Here is a 12,616-nt window from a genome sequence, read left to right as displayed (position 1 = left end):
ATATATGTATTCATAAGCTAAAATCGGTTACACCCTTGCATTCCAAGAAGTAGAATCCGATTTCTAGTCTCCATAACCTCTCCATATTCATCCTAATTGTTCTTGGTGTTTTGTGATTCCATTTGAGGCATCACACTTAAGGTGCTAAGCTTTCTTGAGGCCAAGTTATTCAAGCTACTACACAAGGTAATATTCTAACTAGTTTTTATGATTCAAATATCACCTTCCACGCTTTGTTTAGGCTTCATGCTTTGGAAAATGTTTATTGCATGTATAATTAGAGAAAACTTAGATCCAAAGCATTATGGTTGTATGTGCACCATAGGAATGTTAGAGTACATAAAACCCAACAGGAAGCACCAAGGGAAGTGGCTTATTGCCGAGGTATTGGTTGGAGCATATGTCGTTTGGGCTTCAAGATTTGAGTGCGGTATCACTTCAATCATCAGGGGTTGTCGGTTTCGTTGGGATTCAGGAAGTGTTCATTTAGTCCTTAAAAGTTGTGTGCTATTTTGGAGTTCGGCTAGTGATGGAGCACTAGCATTGGTAAGCGTTGATTGCCATCGGATCGACTGTTAGAAAGAAAAAAGGGATTGGGAATCCTTCAATTCTTATGTGTTGTGAAGAATTTGTCGAATCTAAGTGGGGGAGAATCATGCAGGTATTCAGGATCAAGAACGGTTTTGAAGCTTGGGTAAGTTCCACATCCTGGTCAGGAAAAGAGACGACCCAAGTGGCCGTTAGGGTTGCGGTTGTTTAAGTGGGAGATCAGAAACTTCCAGCAGCTGGTCAACGTATTGGTGTTAGGCATAGCATGTTTGTGGATGGATTCAGGTCAAGGGTTGTGTTAGAGCGTCGCTGCCTGTTCTTGTCTGATAAAGGCTTTGGGGTTCGAAACCTAACCCGGACACCTGATTGGGAGCATGGTCTGGTACGTGTTCGACTCAAGATGGGTATAGTTGGATTGGTGGTAGGAACAAGGTTGGCAGGTAGTGTTAGAGTGTTGTAAGACTGAGGGTGTAGCCTTAGCATTCACAAGGTTGGCAGATAGTGCTAAAGTGTTGTAAGCCTGCGGGTGTAGCCGTAGCATTCACAAGATTGGTAGATAGTGGTAGAGTGTTGTAAGACTGCGGGTGTAGCCGTAGCATTTACTAGGTTGGCAGATAGTTCTAGAAGTGTTGTAAGACTACGGGTGTAGCAGTAGCATTCATAAGGTTGGCAGATAGTGCTAGAGTGTTGTAAGACTGCGGGTATAGCCGTAGCATTCACTAGGTTGGCAGATAGTGCTAGGGTGTTGCAAGACAGCGGGGGTAGCCGTAGCATTCACTAGGTTGGTAGATAGCATGGAAGTGTTGTTAGATCGCGAAAAGAATAGTAGCATCCAACAGTTCGGGTGCAGCAGTGAGGGTGTGGCAAATCCACCGATTGGGTTACGTATTTACCCAGATGGATTAGACCTGTTTGAGCCAGTGTCAAGACCGTAGGAACACCACTGCAGTCATGGGATCGAGGAAGCAATGGACCGTATAAGGTCGTTTGTGATATAAGGCTACCTTTGGTCATGTAGCAATCACTTTTAGCCTCGGATGTAGTGACGTCATGATTCGACGTATGGACCTGATCGGTTAGAACAGAATGTTGTTAGAGTCATAGTGGCAAGATAACTAATGGAAACTATTGACAGATGAGGATTTCGTTTAAAAGTCGTGTGGGGCGACTGTGTGGGAGTCTTTTGGCTCAGCAACCGGGATGGAACCCGATATCTCAGATGTCTAGAAGATGAACTGATACCAGGGAGGTCTCGGTGGATTTTGAAAAGCAGACAGGAGGCAACATGTTGTTTTGGGTAGTCCAGTGTTTCGGGAAGTTCATTGTGTCAGGCAGTTTCAATGTCTCGGGCAGTATTAGAGTTTTAGGATTTCATGTATGGATGGAGTAACTGATTGCTTGGGTAATGATAAATCACCCACAACAAGATTAAATAAATTCAATGTAAGTGATTTGACCCTGTTGCGCAGCTCTCGTCCTAGTCTAACCGTTGCAAGGATGAGTCATCTACTCGAAGGATTACCTGAGCCTTCTGTCAAGTATAGGTGTTCTGCATCTAGTTATGGTCAGTGACCTTGTTCCAGTGGTAGCATCGATATAATAGAGTTTGGAAGTTTTCTGTTTAGTTTGGTATTGAAGGTGGAAGTGGATCGGTAATGGTTCAGTGTGGACGGTCTGTCTGAGGGTCATACCAACCTGAGACTTCATGTTCGGGAATGAAGAAGTGGTTTTATGCATGGGTTTTGGATTCGTTGTCATTGGGTCGAAGAGTTCTGCCAGGGTTTGTTCTTCTTCGAGTTGGAAGTTTCTATGTGGGTTCGGTTGTATCAGGAAGGTCGTTTTATGCTCAGAATTTTCAGTTGCGTTCCTTAGGTGGTTTGTTTTGATATGGGTGGTATTAAGGAATGATTTCGAGGACGAAATCTACTTTAAGTGGGGTAGAGTTGTAACGCCCTATTTCAAATCGTTCCCATTGCAGGGTGGTGAGGAAGGAGTGGGTATTAGCAGACATAGAACCCTTGAAGAATTGATTTTGGGCTCATTTGTATGTAGATAATGTATTTTGGACGATCCAGGTATTTGGTTTGTGTTTTGGAGCCCAAGGGTATCGGTAAAGGCGTTGGTTCGGGCCTTTTATGAATTTTGTATTTAAGTTCGGTTGTTTTTCAGGCTAACTAAAGTTGATATAAGTGTAGGGCTTATCGTTACCTTTCCGTGGATATAAAGAACGCCGAAAACGGATAAAGGACGCAAAAGTTATGACCGTTTGAAGTTAGAAGGGTTTTGGGCCGAACTAGGTACGCGGGGCGTACCCGATGGGAACGCATTGGGTTCAAGGAAAATGGTCACGGGTTAGGGAAGGAATGCAGGGCTTTCCCCAAGGGAACGCAGTGCGTTCGCTGGGCAAATTCAAAAGCTCGTTTTTAGGGTTTGGTCCCTTTATAAGCATCATTATGGACCCAAACCTCTTCCATTCTTCAACCTCCATCCTCTCTAACCCTAAAAACGAAACCCTAGCCTCCATTTGACTGATTCTTGAGCTTTAAAGTGATTTATGAGTATTTTGGTGCTTGAGGAGGAAGAAGGAACTTCTTGAAGAGTCATTGCTTGAGTTGGAGCTTTTGGATCCAGGCTTTGTGCACCTAGATCTACCTTCTGGAGGTATAAAGTGTCAACCTTGAAAACTCTTTCATGTAGATCTAGCTAACTGGTATTTTGTTATAGTTTTTGTCCCATTGAGGTGGTTCTTGTGAGTAGAAGTTACTCCAAAACCTTTAAGCTACATATTTGGTCCTTGTTGAGGTTATGGAGTCATAAAGTTTGGAGCTTGACGGGTGTAGACCTTCCATGCATGATTTGGTAGTTATTTGATGAAGTTTGGGGACTTAGGGTTTTGATTTGGGTCTCATTGAGTTATGCTAAGTCATAAAGTTGGAAACTTTATGACTTGAGAAGTCCTTTTGAATCAGATCTGGAAGTTTGGACTAAGGTCTTAAGGTAAAAGCTTGCATCTTGGCCTCTTTATGGAGTTAGAAGGCTTGAAATCATGATTGGGTCCTTTTGGACCATGCAAAGGTTCCAAGTTGACAACTTTAAGGATTAAGTCATTGATATGAAACTATTTTGAGGATTTGAACGTTGGACTTAAGGTATTAAGACGTTTGGGATAATTTCGGACTATGGCCGGGAACGCCGTGCGTTCATCTCAGGAACGCGGTGCATTCATGCAAAGGGTCCTGATCGGTGGTCTGGCAACGAACGCCCTGCGCTCCAGCTGGGAATAAAACACATTATGTTCATCACTGGGCTTTTTGGGCTTTTGGTCATGGACTTGTCTTGGAGTGCGAGCTTGTTTCTTTAGGCTATGAATTATCTGTTTGGGCTCTAGTTGGGCCTCAGGACTTTGAGTGGACCTTAGGTTTGGTTTGGGCCTCGAGTTGTGTTGTTAGGCCATTTGTGGGCCTTGGGCCAAGTTTGGGTTGGACCCATTAAGGAAAGGGTAATATGGTATTTTACCCTAGGAGTCGGGACTTATGAGTTGAGGCCGCGGTTAATGGGTTAAGGCATAATTATTAACTGGGATTTATTTGTTGTTAGTGTGGGATTTCCGATTCGGCAGCCGAGTGTTATCAGATTGCAATGGATCGAGGTGAGTTACCTTCCCGATATGAGTGGGTCAAAGGTACCAATGCCGGCCCATTAGTAGTTGTTTGTAGTAGAGATAATTGTCTCCGCGATAATTTTCTGGTATGCCACTATCTGATAAGATTTATGTGCTTATATGTTATTTTATTATGTGGTAGTGGTAGGGGTGAAATAGAACCCGTAACCGGTTGAGATAAACCGGAGGATAGGTCGAGCACCCATATATGCTTGATAGGGTAAGTTGGGCACCCAGATATGCCTGACAGGGTAGGTTGGGCACCCAGATATGCCTGACAGTATGTTTATGCTATGTTATTATGTGGTAATGGTAAGGGGGCGAAAATAGACCCCGTAACCGGTTGAAATACACTGGATGGTAGGTTGGGCACCCAGATATTCCTGACAGGGTAGGTCGAGCACCCAAATATGCTTGACAGGGTAGGTCGGGCACCCGGATATGCCTGACAGGGTAGGCCGGGCACCCATATATGTCTGATAGTATGTTGTTATATGGTATGATGAGGGACCTCACTAAGCTTCGTGCTTATGGTTTTTAATTTTGGTTTCAGGTACTTCTTCTTCGAAAGGAAAAGAGTCGGCATGATCGCAGCGCATCACACTTTGATTTTTCCGCATATGAGATCTTTGAGAGTTGTACTCTAACATTGTTTTCTTATGACATGTTTTGGTTATTGACGTATGGGTTTTGATTATGATATGGGATGACACTATCGAAGTTTTTAGACTACTGGTTGTGATATTTATTTATTTAAAAACAAAATTTTTGGTCATGAATTTTGGGATGTTTCAAGTTGGTATCAGAGGCTTGGTTTGAGGGATTCGTACACACTTTCGAGGGTGTCTGGACTCAAATCGAGGGTTTGAGAGGTTTTTACAAGAAAAATGATCTTTCTAAAATTAAAATTAAGGGTTTTTGATAAAGAACAATGAGCGTGATGCGTGCAATCGGCCGAGCTCAAGTAAGTTTTTCTAAGATACCGCACATGTTTATTATGATATGTGATATGGTTATGAGAATTGCATGCTAGATTAGGGCTAAGGATCTAGGAAGGATGCCTTGTATGCCTACTGTATGTGCTTATTGAACTACATGCTAGTACTAATTAGTCAGTGATATGATGGCCTGATTAGGATATGCTTGGTTTGGGTTACTAAATGCTCGAATGTTGCTTGCTTTGTGCTTTTAGGAGTTCTAGTTATCTTTAACTAACTAGTAAACGAATATGCTATGTTACATATTACAAGGACTAAAAATTTTAAAAGGTTAGGTTTATCCCTATTTCGCAGCTCTCTTTTGAGTCTAACCGTTGTAGGGAGAGACCTCTCATTCGAAGAATTATCTGGTCTTTGCAATATGTAATGGTATTCGCAACCTAGTTAGGGAGAGATAGCAGAGACTTCTTATGCAGTTGATGGCGAAGAGTGGGTTGGAGGTTACCCTAGGGTAAGCTTAGGATGAGATTAGTGACAAGAATTATTTGATTGATAATTGTATCCATGGATAGGAAGCGACTCTAGTAAACCAAGGCAAACCAAGGGGACAGTACGGATAGATGTGGAAAGTAGTGTGAGGCCGTACTACTGGAAGCAGAGGATCCGTACTTGACTCTTGGAGAGCTGCGGGGAACTAGGAGTGGCAGGGTGTGAGACCTCTCGATGATTATGTGTGACCCTGATGATTGTATGGATTGTTTCAGATTAGTGATGAGCACGCATGAGGAAGGTTTAAGGCGTGGTCCCGGTTCATGTGGTGAGCCAGTTATTGGAAAGACTGCCAGGGTTCTGAGTTCGCGTTGGATTGAGGAGATGGAAGGTGTTTTCCGCACTACTCCTTTCCCTATATGAACCAAGGTTCGGTTCGCCGTGGATCTCTTATATTGGGCGGTGAGGAGCTGTTGGGAATTGATCATGCGATCTATTGCGCTTCCTGAATTGGAGGCTATGACTTGGGAGGAGTTTGTGACCTGGTTTAGGACAGAGGTTCCGATCTATTGCGCTTCCTGACAGGTTAGGTCGAGCACCCATATATTCTTGATATGGTAGGTCGGGCACCCAGATATGCATGACAGGGTAGGTCAGGCACCCAAATATGCATGACAGTATGTTGTTATGTGGTATGATGTGGGAACTCACTAAGCTTCGTGCTTAGGGTTTTCAGTTTTGGTTTCAGGTACTTCTTCTTCAAAAGGAAAAGAGTCGGCATGATCGCAACGTATCACACTATGATTTTTCCGCATATGAGATCTTTGGGAGTTTTACTCTTACATTGATTTCTTATGACATGTTTTGGTTATTGACGTATGGGTTTTTTATTATGATATGGGATGGCACTATCGATGTTTTCAGACTACTGGTTGTGATATTTATTTATTTAAAAACAAAATTTTTGGTCATGAATTTTGAGATGTTACCATTAACCTTTTAGTAATCATATGTCGTTGAAAATATTTTGTCATTTATATTAACTAAAAAATAATTATTATTACATTTAGACATTTAGTTAATGTAACATTATAATTAATTTGAACAATAGATAATATACCACTTACTAAAATCAAATCATTTAATGTATCTACTCACGCTTGACGTATGTATAAAATTAGTTATATTTTTTTTAATCTATTTTAATCAACTAATGTAATGATTTATTAACTTTAAAGAAAAATTGACTTCATTTTACTTTCATCATGATGATTATTTATTATCAATCATTTTTTGTGTTGTAACATAAATTAATTTATAATTTTATGTTATTTTAACTATTATTATTATAAATTAGTTTTAAAATAACTTAACTGAGTTTCAGTTATTATAAAAAATAGTTTTTGGTGATTTTTTAGTTAATTTTACTTTTAGATTTATGTTCTTTTATGTTTATTGTATTTAATATTTTCCTTTTAACTCTTGTAAACAATATACATTGAGTTTTTATAAAACTTTATTTGATATTTTATTTTAGGTTTTAAATTTTACACTATATTTTCAAGTTTGTTTGATATATTAATTTAGGTTATGCATTTAACAATTTATTAAAGTTATTGATAATTCAAGAAGTCTTTCATTTATGATAATATTTAAAATTAATAACATATTTAAGTTAGAAAGTATATTATAAGGAAATATGAAAAGTTGGAAAATTCAAATTGATGTGGTGAAAGGAAAAATGTTTCATTTATAAGTATAGTATTATTTGCTGTTTGAATAATACTAATAATAATCACGGTTTAATTATTATTATAATAATAATAAAAAATATATAAATTAGGTCATTATTTAGAAGAATTCATAATAAAAAAATAAAGGAAAATTGAGTAATCTTACTATTTTTTTGGGTTATATATATATATATATATATATATATATATATATATATATATATATATAACCCAAAAAAATAGTAATATATATATATATATATATATATATATATATATATATATAAAATAACCACTTATTGTGGAATGAGTCATTCCCAAATGAATTCCAGATTATTTTTCGGATGGTCCGGTCCATTTCATTGGATCTGGAATGTCTATTCCGGAGCAACCGTATATGTTTTGGATCGGGATTTGAAATTCAAAATCCGGAATATAATTTGAATCAAAAATTTCATTCCGGAAAGGCGCATTTTGATTCCGACGTTCCGACTCGATTCCGACACGCAACTCCCATCTCCGACACACATCGACACCCATCTCTGACATGGAAGACGAGCACTACGACCCCATTATTTTATAGGTATGTTCTTCGGTGGGAAAATTCTTGAGGCATTCAGAAACTGACCCGAATGCGAGACTATGTTCCGGAATACATGTTTCGGGAGGTGGTTAGACATTCCTAATGTAAATGGGGATCATTTTCTTCTACATTAAGTCTTTTGCCACGAAGTTGTCACCGGCCCCCGAAGCCAAGTAGGGGAAATTGGTTTTGAGATTGGGGGTTACAAGCTATCGTTTTGGAAGAAAGAATTTTGTCTCATCACTGGCTTCCGGTTTGATGACTATTTTCCTGCTTCTACGTCCGGCACCGCCTTGCGTTCCCGTGACTTTCCTATGGTACCGATGAATGTCTCGGTCAAATTACACCATGTTACGGATGTGTTTAAACAATCACTTAATGAGTTATCGGACGAGGATGCAGTTCGTGTATGTCTTCTATACCTCTTAGAGAAGGGTTTCAATGGACTGTTAGCTAAACAACCTGTTAATGAAGAGTATTTCGCTTTGTTATCCAACCTTGATGAATTCAACAGGTATAATGTCGTCTATTTTATAATTATTGATTATAATTACTTATCGTTACTAATATTTTTCAGGAATTTAATTGTTAACTAAATTTTTATGTGGCAGATATCCATGGGGGAGGATAATTTGGGATCAATTCTACAAACAATTTTTTACTGTATTCAATAAGGTTGAGAAGCTTATACATCCAGACGAACCGAAAGAGAATGAACCTCAAAAATTCACATACACCCTATAGGGTTTTTTATACGCTTTTAAGGTAAGTATATAATGAAAATTTTATTATTTATTTTTCTTTGCTAACATTCTAACTTTTTTTTTATTAATTTTTTTGCTAACATTCAGATATGGATTCTTGAGATTTTTCCGGTGAGCAATTTATTGGGTATCCGACAACAGAATGTAATCCCTCGGGCTGTTGCATGGTCAAAACTGAGGCCGTTACAAAAGACTCACTACAACCAGTTTTTACAAATAGACGACGTATGGTTACTTTATTATTTAAATATTTATTTATTTTATAATTTATGTTTATTTATAATTTTATAATTTTGTTAGCAGAGTAATAGACTCGTACATAAGTTGGAGTCGATGGAAGATGAGATGGATTGTTAGCTCGGTGTGGATTGATCACCCTGATTTTCCCGACACTGAAGTTCACAGGGCACCATCACCCAAAACTCCCCTACCCATGAGCATCGAGAATATAAGGCACATATAGATGATCCATCTCACCCGCCACCACCACCATCATCGACCGTTGACCCATAAATTGACAAGGGTCAAATTATTAGTGACTTGCAGAACGAGGTCGGTCAATTGAAAAATGAGGTCCGTGAATGTCGTGAGCAGTTGCGGTCTCAGGAGGAGCGTTTAGCGGAGCATGAGGCTACTTTAGCCATGGTTCTAAAACTTATCAATAAGACTCCCGGAGACGATGTTGGTACCTTGAAGGGGATGGAGGTACATTTTTAATTATTTCATCACATATGGATACTACAATGACAATGAGTTATGGGAGCATGATTATGTCTTAAGCACCCCCAAAATCCGTTGAATGTTGTCCCTAAACAGCCGCTGAATGACAGCCCTGAACAGCCGCTGAATGTCGGCCCTGAGCAACCGTCTCCGGTTATTCGTTCGTTGGATATAATAGAGATTCCGTGCGATGAATACAAAACATCGGCGCAAGCACCTCTTAGGTGTTCTAAACGCCAAAAAGTTATGTTTGTATGGTATAAATCGCCATGGATGCAAATGAAGAGGAAAGGTGTTACACGACAACAACCAGCACCGTTGCTATTGTTTCCTCACTATTATTTGACCGGATTTGCTACACTTAAGTTTTGGACGCAGTTATATGCGGATAGTCATGGAGGATGGTTGTCATGTGATGTAAGTAATATAATTATTTTCTTATTACATACTACACTTTTAATAATAATACTTACTTTACTACAAAAAAATAATTGGAAGCACATCATGATGTGTAATGGGAAGCACATCATGATGTGGATCTCATTGTTGCCAGAGCGTAGAGCGGATGATGCTCGGAAGACGGTTGTGTCGTCAGCTTTCAACACTAATACATATGACTGGAGTGACATGGCTGATGGATCCGTTTACCCAACTTGGACAGAGTGTGATACAATATAATTTTGTTTGGATTACATTACCTGAGTATTTATATACTAATTAATTATTTCTAACTTTTTTTGTAGCTTTACATCCCAATCAACATACCACAAGCTTATTGGTTTTTGGGTTCTTTAGATTTAAAGACATTCAAAATGACTATATACGATAGTCATTGGAAGGGAGACTACTGTTCGGAAAATGAGGATTGGTTTATAGGTCTGAGAGGTCGCATCCACAAACAGCTAGTGGGAGTCAACTACTGGGGTACTGAAACCACTGATTCAATCCCACTTGAGATGTTCAAGGTGACCCTCGAAAAGGTCTCAGACGTACCACAACAGATTGACAGCAGAGGGGATTGTGGGGTGTTTTTGTGTTGGTTCCTAGAGGCGTTGATCACCAGAAAATCGATTTCTATAGAGGGTAAAACCACCGGTCCATGGGCTATGGGTTATATAGAAAACGAATAGCGGAAATATTTTGGGGTACAAGAACAAAGATAATTTGAACATTGTATTTGTAATATGATCTACAGACACATCCTTTATTTAGTTTATGTATTTATTACTTGTTTGTCCATTTTAATTGCATTTTATATTTTATAAAACCAAAAGTTATACATTTTATGAAAGCAAAACTTATATATTTTATGAAAGCAAAACTTAAATGCAAAAAAAAGTCAAATCTATTCCGGAACCATGGTCCGGAATCTTACTCCGGAATTCCGGAGACCTCTCCGGAACAATGTGTTATGGAGAATGTGGTTACTTTACCCAAAAAAAATTATGGTCATTTTGTCAAAATGGTCGTTTATAAGGGCTAGATTACTCAATTTTCCCAAAAATAAATCACATCAATCAAATTACTACCTCCGTCTCATATTTATTGTCCACTTTTGACTTTTGAAGTCTTTATTCTTCACATTTGACCTTATATATTTTTGTTTTCGATATATAATACTTCATGCAAAATATATGAATGAGTTGTGTTTTAAATGTATTTTCATTGTTATAAGTGTCATCAAATAATTTATAAAAAAAAATAAAAATATTTAAGATCAAAGTTAAAGAATAAAAACTTTAAAAGTCAAAAGTGAACGATAAATATGGACGGATGACAATTTAGAATGTTTGTACCGACCACTTTTTAAAATTTATACTTTTAGCCCTTTTATTTAAAATAGATTTTCATTTTAGATCCTTCTCGATTTAAAAAAAAATACTTTTAGTCCCTGTTTATATATATATATATATATATATATATATATATATATATATATATATATATATATATATATAAAAGCCAGATTCTATTTTAACCTACCAATATTTTCTTTCAAGCCAATTATTTTAATTTTCTTTTCTAAGCCTAAACATCAATTTTTATTAAAACCAATTTATACGCACTACCTCCTTAGCCACGTTTTAATAAAAAGAAAAAAATGAGTTGAATTAGAGGTTTAAATTAAAACCATACCTACCCCACCCTCTCTTCAATTTTCGTTCAACATAAAAAACATTTTATATGTTAAGTTGTTTTTTTATAGTCAAATCACCTCTAGAGCCCTAGACACACCCCATTCTATGCAAACCTAGTATTAACCTTCATGTGTATTTTCTTGTCCATACCCCTATCCATCTACTTTCCATGTCTTTTTTACCCCATGTAAAACCTACCAAGATAGCCCCTCAAATTTACCTTTTCAGTCAAGATAGTGAAGAAATATAAGATAAATGATGGTGGTGGTCTTTTCTCATTTATACAGCAACAAAAGATAAAACAGCAAATGACATTATAAGTGATTGATCTTTGCTCATTTATCTTATGGGCATGAAAAGAAGAAATAAAAAAGAAGAAATGATCAATTGATATTCGGCAACAAGCAAGTGCAAGAATGTAGGAACAAAACTCAAGATATCTTCTTATCTTCTAAACGATCACATTAGCAAATGTTTTGGTTCTATAAAAAGAATGTCACAAACATACTAAAAAGAGAAATATCATCCACATTTTTATTTTTCTATACTGTGTGTTCTTATTTATTTGCACATATTAAATGTACTTACTATAAGTAGAAGTTTTCATCAAAAAAGTTATAAATACAAGGTTTTTATTATCATTTAACTAATGGCGGGTTGTGAATATTATTTTTACTTCAACGATCAAATGAACTATCGAGTACTTTTATATAAGTGTTTTTATTTTTATTTTATTATTTATAAGTTGTAACTTGTAGTGTGTGTTTCGTGTAGACGATTAATGTTCATACAAACGCATATGAAGGTTGTGAAGAGTATTTTCAATTGATCAAATGAATTATGAGGTATTTTTATATAAGCGTTTATATTTTTAAAATTGTTTTTATAAGTTGTAATTCCTAACGTGTGTTTTTTGTAGACGAAATGTTGATGCAATCGTATATGAAGGCGACGAAATTAAAAACGAGAAAGAAAGTAGTTACTTCATCAATGACTCAAGTTTTCAAACCATCATGGTAAAAATTTAAGTTCATTAATATA

Source organism: Lactuca virosa, chromosome 7 (genome assembly GCF_052849685.1).
Source record: "Lactuca virosa cultivar CGN04683 chromosome 7, Lactuca_virosa_CGN04683_v6, whole genome shotgun sequence".
NCBI lineage: Eukaryota > Viridiplantae > Streptophyta > Magnoliopsida > Asterales > Asteraceae > Lactuca > Lactuca virosa.
This window is presented reverse-complemented; position numbering follows the sequence as displayed.